The sequence below is a fragment of the Triticum dicoccoides genome, chromosome 4A, assembly GCF_002162155.2.
Source record: "Triticum dicoccoides isolate Atlit2015 ecotype Zavitan chromosome 4A, WEW_v2.0, whole genome shotgun sequence".
Taxonomy (NCBI): domain Eukaryota; kingdom Viridiplantae; phylum Streptophyta; class Magnoliopsida; order Poales; family Poaceae; genus Triticum; species Triticum dicoccoides.
Window position 1 is genome coordinate 624,392,184 of NC_041386.1, and position 17,702 is coordinate 624,409,885.

Sequence of the window (17,702 nt, forward strand, 5' to 3'; positions counted from 1 at the left end):
GGGGGCGGACGAACGGAGGAGAGGAGGTGGAAGGGAGGCCGGCGGCGAGTGGGTTGGGACAGGAGAGGAGGTTGGGGATCTAGATCGGGCTGCATTTTTTTTGAGACAGACGGGGGGTGGGTGGTGTGGGACGGTTGGTGGGGTGGGAGGTGGTGGTGGGGTGGGAGTGTGGATCGGACCGGGGTGGACATGCTTAGTAGTAGTGTGGGGGTCTTACCTGCGCTATTACTACTTACTTAGTAGTAGCGCCCGTTTTATGCCCCTCGCTACTACTATGGCCTATCCCAGGGGCATTGTTGGAGACCATTTAGTAGCAGCGCGGGTTTATACCCCTCGCTACTACTATCAACTTAGTAGTAGCGCAGTTTTTATACCCCTTGCTACTACTAATTAGCAGTAGCGTCCATTTTTAAACCGCGCTACTGATAAACTTCTGTGTATAAGGTTTTTCCTAGTAGTGTAGGGCCACCGTATTCTCCTCACGCCCTCACACAATGCGGGATGCCGTGATTCCACTATTGGTGCCCTTGAAGGCGGCGACTGAACCTTTACAAACAAGGTTGGGGCAATCTCCACAACTTAATCGGAGGCTCCCAACAAAACCATGAAGCTTCACGACAATGGACTATGGCTCCGTGGTCACCTCAACCGTCTAGGGTGCTCAAACACCCAAGAGTAACAAGATCCGCTAGGGATGAGTGGGGGAATCGAAAATCCCTTGGTGGAAGTGTAGATCGGGGCCTTCTCAACTACTCCCGAGCAAATCAACAAGTTTGATTGGCTAGAGAGATAGATCGGGCGAAAATGGAGCTTCGAGAATTTAATGGAGCTTGAGGGGGAATAGGTAGGTCAAAGGGAAGAAGGAGACCCCTTTTTATAGTGGGGGCAACAATCCAACCGTTGCCCCTCACCAACCAGCCCTGCACAGGGCGGTACTACCGCTAAGAGGGGGCGGTACTACCGCTAGGTCAGCGGTACTACCGCACCAGCCAGCGGCACTGCCGCGCAGAGAAGACTAGTAGGGAATAGGACCCCACGCGGTACTACCGCAGTGGTAGGGGCGGTACTACCGCTCCTGAAACGGTACTACCGCCTCTACCACCGCAACTAGTGCCGCAAAACCCGACACGAGAAAAAGAGCCCTTGAGTCGAGGCGGTAGGAGCCAGACAGCCCAGTGGTACTACGGCAGCGGGGTCACGGGCGGCACTACCGCAATGGAGCGGAACTACCGCTTGTGACCCTTCGGCCGTACTACCGCTGGTAGTGTGGTACTACCGCTGGGACACAAAAGAGAGAGAGAGAGAGAGGATCTCTCCAAAGAGGCTGAGGACGAGGCGGTGGTGTCAGGCACCCCAGCGGTACTACTGCTGTGGAGTCACGGGCGGTACTACCGCTGTGGAGCGGTACTGCCGCTTGTGGCTCCTCAGCGGTACTATGGCTGGGTTGCGCGGTACTACCGCTGGGACCCAGACAAGACAAAGAGAAGTGGAGAGAACTCTCCAATGGAATGGAAAAGCTCGGAGGGTGAGAAGCTGATGTGTACGTGTTGATTCCACCCATGCAATACCCCAGCGGACCCCCTCTTGATAGTACGGTGCCCTCTACGCAACTAGTCCACCGAGAAAGAAACGAAAGAGCTACACCGTCTTGAAATACACTCCGAAGGGAAGAAAACGTCTCGTGTCAGGGGTGAATCTGTGAACTATTCAAAGCACATGATTAGTCCGCAAACATGTTGTCGTCAATCACCAAAACTACCTTGAGAGAGATATGCCGTAACAACCACCATAATTATGATAGTAAGTATACCATATTTTATGCACAATTCCTAAGTTTCATGGATTTTCTAGTTTTCTAGCTACTTTTGCACATTTAAATGACTTTATGTCAATTTCCCAAAATTAATTCAAAATTGAACTGCAAGTGTGTGATAGCTCAGTCATAAAAATTAGCAAAAAATATTTCTAGATACACAGGTAGTCATTATATGGGAGAACCACTTAGATTTCTGTGAGATTCAACCCTTTGTGATGAATAGCCATGTTGACCATCTCGACCCCGTGTAGGAAAAATGAAAGAAAAAGAATACAAGTTTAAAAAGTGCAATCCTTTCACATGGAGTCCTTTTGTGTGTATTAGTTGCGAGGTAAAATATCAAACTTTCAATATTATAAATGTGAAAAAAAATCCTTCACAAAACGGGCTATCATGTATGAACATTCATGGCTTTCAAATCAAAGAACCAAGGTGATGGTCATATTCATTGCATAGTTTATTATAATGTCCCTAAATTAGACAGATAGGTGCATCTTGACATTAGAAACAATGTTGCCAAATAGGGTTTTCTACTTTTTTGTACAAAAAAATCAATTTTCAATTTCTAAGTGTCCAAAATGGGTGTTTTTTGTGAAGCAAGTACAAAAATCAGGGTGCAAAGTGGCACCACTCGAATTATCACAGTAACTCTACCACACAAGCAGCGGACAGGCTAGCTTGGCAGAGCAGAGTGCATTGCTCAGGCGAGTGGTGACTCGCGAGCTGTGGGCCACTGTAACTCGCCGGCATGAATCGACGTCGCCGTTGACGGCGGCGTTTTTTTTTTAAAAGTTTGCTGAACATCTTTACCGAGCGTACAACCCGGGGAAGCCATCACCTTTGCCGAGTGCAACTGTACCTTTTTTTGCCGTTTCCGTCGTCTGTTAGTTATGTTTCACCGAGTCCTAATATTTGCCGAGTACCACAAAAAACGCTCGGCAAAGGCGTTGCCGAGTGCGCGATGGTTGGTTCTCGGCGAAATTCTATTTGCCGGAAGGTTGTACGCTGAGTGTCCTTTGCCGAGTTTTTTTGGGCCTTGGCCGATTTTTTACGGCACTCGGCAAAGCCGTCGATTCCAGTAGTGCACGGATCTAATTTCTATTTCGACGTAGCTAATCTTAATTCATTCAGTCAGATACTAACATTATTTCCTCTTTAAAAAGTTATGATATTAGTATGGTGAAAATACAACGCCTCTATAGTTTGGTCTTCTTTGTGGCTTTGGAAAATATTAAATGCCATAGGTATGTATGATACTGCCGTCGGTACACTTAGATCCAACGCCATAGGAATATATAATATTGCCGATGTGCGCTCCAACGCCACCATTATTTTTTAACAAAGACACCATATTTGTGGTGTCGGGTGTCCACGCCGGCACGTACAATTTTGCCATGCCATTGTTAGGCTTTTCTGCACCTATGTTGTCGATGACAACCAAGAAATCTTCGTGCATGAGTCCCTAATAAGGTCCATCGCGCTGGGGCCACAACGAGCCGCGGTTTTTATAGTTAAGCCCTTGAATCCACATGAAGTTCGTCACACCACATGAGAAACCCTAAACTCCACGCTCCAAGTACAGGACTTGAATGTACGCCATAGCTACATCAGTTATGTCATGACTGATGAATTCGAGGTGGCCCGAAGGCTGAAAGACTAACTCAAAGATGAAGCGCCGCCGTCCATCTGAGTGCCACCACAATAACGACTAAAAGACCCTAACCTAAACTACTAGCCAGATTCGAGGCACTAGGATTCCACTCCCCCACCACCCACCGGCAGAGTGTGGCGGGCGGAGGGGAGGAGAATCCACGGACTGGCTGGTGGACCTTGGAGGGGAACTTTGCCCGAGCTACAAATTGTCGTTTAAAAACATACTTACCTTTGTTATTGGTTCATGTCTCAATATAAGCATGTCGCGCATCAGACAATAACTTGGTTAACTCAATCTATGCAACCTATAAATATTTTCGACAATAGCATGTCGTGCCTTCACAAAAAAAATTAGAAAATATTTTTGGAAAGAAACAAGGTACTTCATTTACTTTGAACATTATAAATAGTTAAAGTAGCAAGCCTATGCTACCGAGGACAACTAATTTCTATTGCTTGTTATGTTCTTTGTACTATCATAATTTGATGCATAGATCAGGAGTTTTTCCTGAAAAAAAGGACAACTAAAGTTGTCATTATGGTTTGACCGATAAGAACACTTTGACAACATGACGCTCCAAGGCTACAATATATACCAGCTACTGTTGATTGTTTAGTTCTTGTCATTAGTTACTTTACAACCAGTTTACTTATGTTAGACCCCAAAGATTTCTTTAAGTGCCTATATAAGTTGGGCTATGGCAAGGTAGCAGATTAATTCTAGGTATCTTGCTAAAAAAATACATATATTTCTGATATATGCAAGATGTGCCACCCTGCGATAATCAAAACACAAGCATCACAAATGGAACAATCGAACTCCGGTCAGGATAGAAGTTCTGGCCATGCAGAAGAAGAGAAACAAGAGAAAGGGGCTTGTGGTAAGAGGGCTAGTGGCAGCAGATAGAAATCAGCAATTAGGGGTAGATCTAGGGCCCTACAAAAATGAAAAATACTTTCCATAGCATACTTAACACTAATTGTATAGAAACTTGATGCTATTCATAGTCTATTTGTTGGATTTACACTACTATTTTAACCAAATTACACTATTTAATGGAACTTTGAGAAACGTGTAATAGCTTCCGGGTGTCCCTACACACTAGTGATCAGTAAATTCGTAAAAAATTGAAAAAAGGAATCAAAAATAAGAAACTTTCATGGATCAAAGATGATAAAAGTTTTGATGTTGTTGCAAAGTTTTAGCCACAAATAACATTCGTGGAGCCGTCTCAAAAAAAAGAAACAAAATCACTGCTCAAAAGTGCACACAAATTATGAATAGTGATTTTGCTTTTTTAGGTGAGGGCTCCTCGAATGTTATTTTTAGCTGAAATGTTGCCAAATCATTGAAACTTTGATCACATTTGTTGTCCCAAAGTTGAATTTTTTATTTTCTTTTAAATTGTTTTTGAATTTACCGTTCACAGAAGGTGTAGGGACACCCGGGTGTTGAAAGTCCTGTCTCGTGAAACTTTACATATTTTGTTCTGATATATATTGACCCTATGTTTCTTATAAATTGTATACATCAATTGTGGCACCCTCGGTAGTAAGATCCTAGGCCTACATTGTTAGCAAGGGACAGAGGACGCTGATTGCTGGTTTTGAACTCTCAAAGATGTGGCTGCTAGTGGCCTGCTCATCCCATCTAGGTGGGGCATGAGCTCATCCAGCTTGTTTGTGTAAGAGTGCTTGCGAATTTTTGGGGAAAAATTTAGGTATGTAATTTACGTTGTGTCAAACATTGGTTACTGCAATTAAGAATTAGCAAAAAGGCAACCTGTAATAGGCCATGTTTCGGTGACCAGCTTTACAATACCAAGGACGGAGCAAAGAAACAACCAACCACACCAACTAAGAAACAGAAAAAACCAACTAAACCGAGTAGATTTTGCACTAAAGCAACATGGTAGAAATTGGACTATATAGAAATCTCCTCATACGTGCTCTACAAACACTTCCACAAGTGGACCATGGGATCTTCCCATTCCTACATGATGTAGAGCACTGTGTAGAGATAACTCATTAAAGTAGTAATACAACTTTAGAGTTTTGACCATAAACAAGATATGAAAGTTAGCTTTGAACATATCCATCAAAGAAGGAGTCAAACGGATCTGCCATCGATAGATCATGGATATCCTTATTGTTGTGATGATTACAATTAGTCCCAACAAAGTTCTTGAATACAAACTGAGCACTGCGAGAAGCTCTGTCTTCGACTCGTAGTTGCCCGTGTTGGTTATCCCTCCATTCGTCCATCCGTTTCTTGGAGATTGATATCTCAGGCAAGCCAAATTCGATTCTCTCTAGCACTTTGGCATTCAAAACAAAGAACCTAGAAAAGTCAACTTGTGGACCGTTGCCATCGTAGACCTTCAACACCATATTTTTCAGATGGTTCTCAAGGCATTCAATTGGATCATCTAGTGAGTCATACGTCATCACAGTTTTTATATTCTTTGGCCGGCACCTTGGTGGATCTAACTGGAGACAAAGGAAAAAAGAACACTTGCTAACAATTTGGCAACGTGATAGCTTGACATTTTAAGCAATCTAGCAAAAATACTCACGGTGATATAAATCCGCTCCAAGCAGGGAAACCACTCGAGGTAGTCAAGAACTGCATCCAAATCGGGGCCAACAAGAACAAGAGACAAAATCTTGACCGTGTTCATTATGATTGTCAAGCTAACGGCGACCATTTTCTAAAAAAAAGAAAATAAACCAAACATGTATCAATAATAGTAGCTAGCTTGTAAGCAGTAAGGCTGCCCGTAATAGGTGTATCATAGTTAGCATCATGTATGGCAAGAAGACAATTTTAAGAGGTTGCATATAATTGAGCCAAGAAAAATAGAGTTCAGTATCATAATATGATAACATATCATAGTAATTAGTGTACTACTTTGTGCCTTGCATGATATCAGTAAATAAGGTCATCTATTATACTCCCTCCGTCCCAAAATAAGTGACTCAAGTTTATACTAACTTTGTACTAAAGCTAGTATAAAGTTGAATCACTTATTTTGGGACGAAGGGAGTACTAAAGATGATATTAATTTATGATACTATGCATTACGGAGGTACTGTCATAGACTATGATACTACCCATTACGAGCAACCTAATGCAAGCATATATATAATTTAAAAATCTCATTAACAATGTACCTGGAAAACACTCGTGCCAAGGTGGAGTTGTTTTTTTAGAAAAGGAGGATGACCCCCGGCCTCTGCATCTGGGAGATGCATGCAGCCATTTTATTGATTATTCCCGAGGACCTTACAAAGTAGTGCAACAATATGTCTGAATCCGCCATCTTGGCAACCTATGCCGCTACTCCTATCCATATGATGAAGGGGTGCAAGCTGGGCCATATACCCAGTCCTCTCACCTAAGCCTAACATCTAAAACTGGAAGCCCTGACCGAGCCACATACCGGGTCTGGGGCACAAGGTGGAGTTGTGATATGCCTTTACTTAGACCACCCAATATTTCTAGCTTAGGGCATCTCCAGCCGTTGCCCCCCCCCCCAGGACGCATAAAAATCGCCCCCTGGGGACGAGTCGGCGATACAATCGGCGCTGGGGGCAGTTTTGCGCCCAGTCGTCGCCCCCAGGCGCCGAAATTGGCCCATTTTGCAGGCCCATATGGGCGAGAATAGGCCCATATTCGGCGTGGTTTCCACGTGTCTCGGCGTCCAATTATCAACACAATTATTTCTTATCACATATTTCATCACAGAAAAATCAAATACTTCAATAAAATAGTACAACAACAAATAGTTCAATACAAATTATATAGTTCAACAAATAAAAACTCGTATTTCATCACACGGCGTCCCCCTTGAGCCTCCATAGGTGCTCAATCAGATCTTTCTGCAGTTGATGATGCACCTGTGGGTCTCGGATCTCCTGACGCATACTGAGATAGGCAGTCCAAGTTGCCGGTAGCTGGTGATCAACTTCGGCTAGAGGACCCTGCCTGTAGTATGGTTCAGTGTCAAACACTGGGTCTTCTTGCTCGCTCTCGATGATCATGTTGTGCAAGATGACATAGCAAGTCATAATCTCCCACATTTGATCTTTGGACCAGGTCTGAGCGGGGTACCGAACAACAGGGAATCGAGATTGGAGCACACCAAATGCCCGCTCGACATCCTTCCTGCAAGCCTCCTGAACTTTCGCTAACCAGGCGTTCTTGCCTCCTGCCGCAGGGTTTGAGATCGTCTTCACAAATGTCGACCATCTCGCATACATGCCATTTGCTAGGTAGTACCCCTTGTTGTATTGGTGCCCATTGATCTCGAAGTTCACCGGAGGAGAATGGCCCTCAACGAGCTTGGCAAAAACAGGAGAGCACTGCAGCACATTGATGTCATTGTGAGTTTCTGGCATACCAAAGAAGGAGTCCCAAATCCAAAGGTCCTGTGTGGCTTCCGCCTCAAGCACCACACTACAACCGCCTTTGGCGCCTTTGTACATCCCCTGCCAACCAAATGGGCAATTCTTCCATTTCCAATGCATACAGTCGATGCTTCCAAGCATCCCAGGAAATCCTCTTGCTGCATTCTTGGCTAGGATCCGAGCAGTGTCTTCCGCATTGGGTGTTCTCAAGTATTGTGGCCCAAACACTGCCACCACTGCCCGACAGAACTTGTAGAAACACTCTACGCTGGTGGACTCGGCCATGCGCCCATAGTCGTCGAGTGAATCACTACCAGCTCCATATGCAAGCATCCTCATCGTTGTCGTGCACTTCTGGATGGAGGTGAATCCAAGAGCGCCAGTGCAATCCATCTTGCACTTGAAGTAGTTGTCGAACTCCCGGATGGAATTCACAATCCTGAGGAAGAGCTTTCGGCTCATCCGATAACGGCGCCAAAATGTTCTCTCGCCATGAAGTGGAGCATCGGCGAAGTAGTCGGAGTAGAGCATGTAGTAGCCTTGGAGACGATGCCGGTTCTTTGCTTTCATCCGCCCGGCGCCGAGCCACCTCGCCGCGGCTTTTCATTGCTCGCCAGCAGCTGGCCGAGGGCGGCGAGCACCATGAGATGCTCTTCTTCCTGGACGTCGGCCGCGGCTTCCTCCTCCAGCAGCACGGCGAGCTCTTACTCCTCATCCGAGTCCATCGCCGAGGCAGGCAAAACGCCGAACACCTTGTGCTCGGTGGGCGTGTACCCGCCGTTAAACCGCGCCTCCGCGGCCGGAAATGGCGGCCGGAAACGCCCAGCTGCTGTGGGAGGGGCTGCCGCGGTGAAGCGCTGCTATTTTCCGGCGGGGAATGGCTATCTAGCGGAGTAGGGCGGCGGCCGTCGCCAGGATATAGCTAGTGGTGGCCGAGGGCGCGGGGGGGTGCGAGGTGAGTCGGGGGAAGAAAACCTTGACTTTTCCACTGTCGGTGTGGGCCAGGCGTGCTTTTCCCTAGCGCCGGAGCCCCCAACTGCTCCCTAGCGCGCCGGGTTCGGCCCGTGACCGCCAGGCGGAAAAAAGGTCCGAACCGGCGATTTTCGGCGTCCTGGGGGCGCGACTGGGCCATTTTTTCGGCGCCGACGCCGAAAAAGTGGCCTGGGGGCCCTGTTGGCGGCGCGGCTGGAGATGCCCTTAGGAGCATGGACTACCCGGATGGTGGTCGGACCATACTTGGGATTGAGCGACAGCAACCTCTCGACGGAAGGTGCATCCTCGATGACCAGCTCTTGGACTTTGACAAGGTGAGAGTAATAAGGAGCACAAAAGCCGATGCTCTTGAGAGCCGGAGAGTTGACGCGGAGGCTGGCAGAGCCCACATTCTCAGCCAGGAGAAGGCTTTCCAACACAGGGCAGCCAGACAGTACGGCGCTGAGAGCCTCCTCCGCTAGGGTTACCCTGTATAGCGTGAGCTGCCGGAGGAGCCGAAAGTCCACGGCTAGGTTGGGTGGCACTGGCAGACAGCTGCGGCCGTACATGGCCACCTGGAGCGTGGGCGCGTGCCGGAACACAGATGGTGGCAACATCGACACGTCGTTGCCGTTCCTGTCGTGGCTGTAGTCGATCCGGAGCTCCTCGAGGTGCGCGAGAACCCGGGAGGAGAACCAGCCGTCGACCCAGGCATCGCCCGCTTCGTCCAGGATCGCTGGCCGCGTGTGGCCGTGGTAGCGATAGCGGAGCGAGTTGATGCAGATCGAGATGCGGTGGACGGGGCCGAGGTGGGCAGAGAGGATGTCGTTGTCGAGATTGAGAGGCGCGGAGCACCAGATGGGGCACCACCGACGGGAAAGAGCCTGTGTGCGGGCGCCGTCCTTGGTGGGGAGAAGGGAGACGATAGTGCCGAGCAGATCGTCCGGGAGGTCGCTAGTGAGATCAGCCTGATCCGTCGCCATCTACGCGGTGTGATCGCCGAAAATAGCTGAAGGGGATGGACGAGGGCTTTCACGTCTCTGCTTGTGCCGTGGGTTCTTAGTTCTTATCACGTCGTGGGATACGTCCGAGTTGCTTTCCAACACGCACATGGCGTCGTGGGCTGGGTGTGCGTCTGAGTTGCTTTTACGAAAAAGGGTTTCCCTCCGCTTTATATTATAAAGCACCACCGATTACAACCGCGAGCCGATACAAACACACACCCCACTACACACACCACACACCCAAGGCTAGATACAAGGGTGCCGGGCACCAACCCACCACTCCAACGACTACAAAGCACCAAAAAGATGAACAAAGAAGCATCGTTTAGAGCCGACGGAGATCACCATGAGCAATCCACCGAGGAGAAATGAGACGGCCAACGGCGGAGTGAGGACTCCAAAACGATGCCTCCAACAAGGGAACAACCAAAGCCGCCACCGTCCGATCCTGCGGATCAAGTTTTCACTCGGAGTAACCTGAAGGGAGAGGGAGCACCGCGACGGAGCCTGCAGGGAGGGTACGACGTCCACGGACGCCGCCACCGTCGGCCAATACAGAGACTGGACAAGTGATGTACCCCGGTGTACCAATCCCTCCAACGCAACCTCACTCCGCCAACCACCCGCATCCATGTCGCCCGAGCAGCCATGTCTGCCCGCCCGCACCCGAGCCGCGCAATCCGCCCAAGATCAACACGCCTCCCACCGCCAGGGCCACCGCCCTGCATCCAGACCGTCCTGGAATCATCAAAGGAGCAAGCTTTGGCCAGTGCAAACCCCAACCATCGCCGAAAACTGCAACGACCGTCCCGCCTCAGAACACCGAGTCAGCAACCAACAAGCACCAGGTTGGGGAAGTGGGAAGGAAGGAGCGGCCCACGGCACCGACCGGCGACGGGCGGTTCGACCTCGTCGAAGCCCCCATCCTACCGGCCTTCCCACCCAAAGCACTCTGCTTCGCCCCACCATGGCGATTGGCACCAACTAGCGAGAGGCCACTGACGGCGCGCGTCCATCGAAGAAGGGGAGAGAACCGCCGCCACCGCATCCAAGGAAGAGCCACAAACAGCCTGCCCGCGCCGCACACGGCACGTCCAAGCCGGGAAGGAGACCCGGCCGGACCCCAGGACGCACACACCCCGCCACCGCCACAACCACGCCACCGGCACTGCCACCCCTAAGCACGGCAACTCCGGCCGCCCGCGGCTCCTGCTGACCCCAGCCCTCGCCGCTGGAAGGAACCCCAGCGCTAGATCCCGCGAGATCCAATCGGGGCCATCCCGCGCGATCCGCCCGACGCAGCCACCCCATGGATGAGCAGCTCCACCACGCCAGGGGCCGGCCAGCCCAGCCGGCAGCCGCCCCCAGCCCGTGCCGCCGCAACCCTCGTCGCCGGCCACCGGATCTGACGAAGCAGCCACTTCTGCCCCGCCGCCCCCAAGCCAGCACGCCCCGCCACCAGCTCCATGCAGCCGCCGCCGCGCCGTCGACCCGCTGCACCCGTCGCGCAGTAGCCAGGGGCGCCGCCGCGCCGCCCTGCGCCAGTGCCGCGCACCTCGCCTGAACCATGTGTCTCGCGCCACAGGGCCCCAGGGGAGGTGGGAGAGGAACCCCGCCGCCACCGACGCCAGCCGGGCTTCGCCCAGTGGCGCCCTCCGGCGGCGGCGGGGAGGGGGAGCTGGCGGGCGGCGGCTAGCTTTTCGCCCTGCCGCCCGCGAGAGCGGCTCGGGCGAGCAGAGGAAATGGGATCCCCCAACTCAAGTTCGTCCGAGTTGCTTTCCATCGTGTGCGTGTGTGTGCCCCTTCCCCTAAAGAATATATTTCTTTTTGGGGGGGGGGGTGTAAAAGTGTTTTATTCCATTATTCCATTCCATGGGCGATCTGGTCACTAAAAATTTTTAAAGAAAAAAACCCACTAAGAGGTACTTAATCTCGGAGACTAAATGACCAGAAGCCGATCGATAAAGAATATCCGAGGACAATGCAGAAAGTGTCGTCGAAGAGTCAAATTGGATTACCATGGGATGCTCTGATTGCTCCAAAGCAAGCGCTAGATCCTCCCTTAAGGCATGTATAGTTGCGCTTTGAGGGCATCATTGCAGAAGAAGAGGTGTCGATAAGCAGCAAAGATCAAGTTTCCATCAGAATTCCCAAGGACCATGTTGAACCCGCAGTCCCGTCTAAGGGGAACGAACCATCAACCAAAAGGGTGATCCGTCCCGCAGCAGGAGCGGGCAGTAGTTTGGCCGACACAGTTTCCTTGTTCTTGGGTTATGACCACCCCTCGCCCTCTACCATTTTAACTTTGATCATCTCCTCCGAGTCGTACTCTTTTGCATTCCATATAGAGTTGAGATAGCTAATTATAAGTTGACTGAGATTTCTACCGGAACATGGTCCTTTCCATGCAATAAATCAGTCGCAAATTCCAGACTTTCTATATTAAAATCAGCACCATGTCACGTAGCCTCTCTGTAGAGTTCGCTAGCATATTGAGCAGCCATTCCTCCCCAGTAATTACTAGAAAGAAGTTCATTGCTTGGGATTGGCCATATCTTCCTCATTCCTTCCCAGAGTTGCACCGCTTCCTTGCATGCCACTAAAGCATGGAAGGAGCAATCATCTTCAACACCACACACACGGGCAAGTTGCATGTGTTCGAAGGTGTCTATATTGTCTGCACTTAAAGGTAGCCAGTGCACTGGTCGCCGCCTTCCATGCCATCACTTTCATCTTTTGCGGGCCAGTGGCTTGCCAGCTAAGGTTCCAAATCGGCCGTGTACCGTCAGGTTGAGCACTAGAAGCACCATTAGAAAAGGCTTCCTCATGGTTTTGCATAGCTAAATGATAGGCACTCCTAACTGTGAATCAGCCACTTTTCTCTGGATGCTAGGCAAGAAAAATCATCTTGCTGTCTTGGAGACGTACTAATCTTACAAATTTGCAGCGCATCCATAGGCCAAAAGTGCTCATTAAGCCGCTGAGTATTCCAAATACCACTGCCATCCATGAAGTCGGAAACTCATTCCAAGCAACAATTCCTCATTGGAGTGATCGGTTTCAAGGAAGGACCCCAAGGGATCCATGGGTCTTGCCAAGTACGAATATGAGTACCATTGCCGACCCTCCAAATAATCCCTTTTTAAGCAATTCAAGGCCATGGTATTTCTGTGACTTCCAATAAAGCAGAATTACCGACGTAGACGTGCATGATACATAAGAGTTTGGCTTTTATTCGTCTAGTCACCTATGATATTTGGCTTGTTATTACATACATCAAGATCAATGTTGTTCTATTGACACCTACAATGCCTCACAACTGAGGTGTGTAATGGTAGGTCAATGGTCAGAACTTCCAACAGAACAAATAGTGTGTTAGTAGAAACAAAAACGATGAACTCAACGGCAGACGCCTATCTCCCTCCTTGATCGGCGGAGGGTACCCGTCCATTGATGCTTGGTGGGATGAATTGTTGAAGACATTCGACAGTAATGAACGGAGGCGTCTAGTGGGCTCCTCATCTATGATTGACATCATGTGGAATGCCTAGAACCACCACATTTTCAGTCGATTGAGAATGACAAAGATCAAGGCCACTCACCTAGCATTTGAGGTCATCATGCAAAGGGACCTAGATCTTAGGCCAAGAGTAAATCCGAATCATGAGTAGTTAGTATGTGATTGCCTTTGTTGATATTTCGGCACGTCCCATGTCCCAAACATGCCAACATATAAACATTTTCCCCCTACTTACTGAGAAGGCAATGCTCCTACCAAAAAGGGGAAGGCGGCAAACAAAAGGGAGAACGAATTAGGAGTCACTCATGTGTGATGTGGTGGGCAGACACACGCACCTTATCCTGTGTCGGGCGATGGGACATGCAGGGGTCCATGGGAAGCTAACGATTTCTCAGAGGCGAATTATAGAGATGACTTCGGCTAGGATGGCATGGACCGGTGACCGGTGACGCCAGGAGCTGGCTCTAGTCTAGCCAAGCCAACATTTTAGAAGTTACATGACGTTTTGTGGAGCCGGGCGAAGGAACTAGGGAATGATACCATGTGAGAGAAGAACCTTGGATGTCGAGGCAGAACACGTGGTGGCATATCATAGAGAGTATTCACAAGACGTGATCTACAACGGGTCTCCATCATCTTTTCCTCGATACCTAATCTGTCGTGGGTGGCTTTTGCACTTCTTTTAAGGTGGAGAATTCTCTAAAGGTCAATACGGATGACTCATCGGCTGTGTTTGTCATCCATTGGAGATGCAATGACGGTCATGAGTTCCCGACAGATTCATCTTGGAAGGGAACTTCTAGAGAACTTCTTGGCAAACTGTAGTTTTGGCCAAAAGTACTAAATAGATGATATAACCCATGCCTTGTTGCAGGATTTGGTTCCAATATTTTTTTGATGAGATTTGATTGTATGTAACATTTGGATTAGTAAACTAAATCGAAAATACCTATTTTATATTATATTTTATTATTGTATAGTTGAAAAATGTTTATTTACTTTAAACAATATTATGCAATAGAAAATATTTCCCATGCATGTGATGAGGCTTTGATGTGGTGGTGTGTGTGGTGAGGTGGGATGTGTGCATGTTGAGATAAGTAGAAGTATTGTGGATCAATCAACTAATATAATGGAAAGAGAATTCACAATGCATGTTGTGGTGGGCCTTTTATGTTATATGGCATGTGTGTGATGTTGAGATGAGATGATGGGTGTTTTATCATAGAAATACTCGTTTTACCACTTGAAAAGGGGATTTTTGTAAAAAAAAATATTCTTCATTCCTGACCAAGATGAAGAGACCATCTTCGGTGTCCTGCTAGATGTAGAGCACCTCTTTGGTCACCAGGTGGACAAAGAGTATTCTTTGTTCCTAGCCAAGACGAGAAGGTGCTACCCGAGGTCCACAGTGTGCATGCAAACTCACATATGATCGTCCCGCTGCACCGTAGCTCTTCTAGTTGAACCCTTTTGTCACCACGACCACATCGATGTAGAGAATTCATTCAGACGAACAAGAGCTCGAACCGTATATTGTGGAGCATGAAATTTTCGGTTCAATCTATGCCGACCAGCGCAAGCCTACGTCACGATCGGTGATTATTTTTCCAATTAATCGCACCCGTCTACACACCTGGATGTCGCAATCCTCCTATATATTGTCTTTATGAAGAATTTAGATCCAACAAGCTATTCTCGATGACCAACATTTTGGAAAAAATCACCGAGGGTGACGTAGGCTTGCTCTGGTCGGTGTAGATTGAGCGGCAAGATTCGTCGTTCACAATGCACGGTTCGAGCTGTTGTTCCTCTGAATGGATTCTCTACATCGATGTGGTATTAGTGGCGGAAGGGTTTAGCCAGAGGAGCTGCGGTGCAGCCGGGACAATCATATGTGAGTTTGCGTCTACACTTGTACTTGGGAGCACGCCCTCCTTCTGGCCAGGAAGGAAGACTCACTCTTTGTCGATCACCTGACCGAAGAGACCCCCTTCGTCCAGCAAGGCACCGAAGACATCCTCTTTGTCCAATACCTGACCGAAGACATTCTGTTCGTCCTGGAGTAGACCGACGGGTATTAGAAATGAGATATAAAATAAAAGGGAGATATAGGTTTGGGATTTTGTAGAAAAATAATAATGTTTAAAAAATCCCAGAAATTTGGTCCACGTAGCAAATTTCAAACTCTAGACTCATGAAAGACCTAAATGTCAATGACACCTAGCTAGCTGGCGAATGGGGAGATCTTACTATCTTAGTCAATGACAATCCGTCTTCTTAAATCTCCATTTCCACCCCTTTGAAAAAATCGCACCACCATAGAATCCACATATTCCTCCAACATAAGTCTCTGAAAAACAAGGCAGCTGCACAACACTCGCCTCATTCGTCAAGGTAACCAGCAGCCATCTGCCCCGACATGACGAAGTTGTAAACTGAGGCAGGCATTGGCCTTCATTGCCAAAACATCTCCTGCTTAACACCGGCGGTCTGTTCAGGGTCCAAACTCATAGTGGCAACTAAACATGGGGCGGCAAATGTGGTACTCGGTCAGGATTTATGAACACCAGGACGATGGGGGTGGCAAATGGTTTCCTCCTTGCGTACTCAGGTGGACACCAACGACATGGCTTGGAGCATTCGCCAACTTTCGGCGGTGGCACTGAGCGACTGCTTCCAAGTTTACGTGGCCATGCCAATCTTTTAGTGAAAAGACCAGTTTGTTCAGCTCAGCGACTCAGGTGAAACGCCTACAGCCAGAAAAATTATCCAGCCCACATTAGGAGCACTTACTAGTTTTTGGACCAGTTTGTTCAGCTTAGCGACTCATTCCTTTACATTTCTAAACTTTGAATCGATCAATGCACGATCATCTCTTAGACCCCGCTTCACATATGGAGTTAAACTTGCACACTCTGAATGGAGTATTACAGTATGTATGTATGATTTTATAATAATTACACACAATTAAATGTATGTATGATCTTTGTCATACTATGATTCACTAGAGCAAGCGCGTAATAAGGAGGCGTGAGCAGCTTACGATACCAAGGGGCAGAAAAACCGACTAAACCTAAATGGGTTGCATTCAAGTACAGCAAAACATAAACTGAACTTTAGGCAAAAACTTGTACGTCCTCTGCAAGGCACCATCTCGTACACTTTCACAACTTCTCAGGTTCGAAGCTTGATTTTGACAGAACCTTCCATTCATCTGATGCTTGAAGTACGTAGATCACACTGTAGAGATGGCATTAAAACGACGAGACACCTTTAGAGTTTCGACCACAAATTAATAAGATATAGACGGAGCATTAAAATGGTGAGACAACTTTAGAGCTTATACCACAATTAAGATATGCAATTTAGGCTGTAAACATCAGACAAGAATATAATACCTCCTCAATGGGTAACATATCCAGCGAAGAAGTAGGCGTGGAATGGATCAGACATCGACAAATCATGGATACGATTGTTATAGCTCAAGGTACTAAAAGCAAACTTTTTAAAAACAAATTGAGGGCAGGAAGAAGCTTGGTCTCCCACTTTTAGCTCTCTGCAATGATTAGTCATCCATTCATTGTCACGGTTGTCAACAAGTCCAAATTCCATAATCTCTAGCACTTTTGCATTCAAAATAAAAAACCTAGCAAAGTGAACTTCTGAACCCTTTCCATGATAGACCTTCAACACCAGTTTTTTCAGGTGATGCTCAAGGCATTCAATCGGATTATTTAGTGAGGAATATTTGCTCACACTTTTTATATTATCCGATGTGCATAACTCACTTTCACCTAACTCTTCGATAAACTTCCGTTGATCCAACTGCAGACATAGACAAATAATATAAAACAGGTCATCACAATCTAGTAACATGTCATCTTCACATTTTAATTTTTAAGAAATTTAGCAAAAACACTCACAAGGATATACAACATCTCCAAGCAGGGAAAGCATTTGACGAAGTCAAGAACTGCGTGGAAATCAAGGCCAGAACAATCAAGAGCCAAAAGCTTCACTGTGCACATTGTGGTCGTCAAGCTAACGCAATCATTTTCTAGCAAACAAAAGAAGAAACAAAACTGTATAAAAATAGTAGCTTCATATCATATTCATATAATAATGCGTGTGTGTTTCAAAAATCTTTGCTGCCGCTACCTGGAAAACGGTTGTTCCAAGGTGGAGCTGTGATATGGTTTTGCTCAGAATACCCAATATTTGTAGCTTAGGAGCCCGGATTACCCGGATGGTTGCCGGCCCATTGTGTGGATTGAGTGGCAGCAACCTCTCGAGGAAAGGGGTGTCTTCCATAACCAGCTCTTGC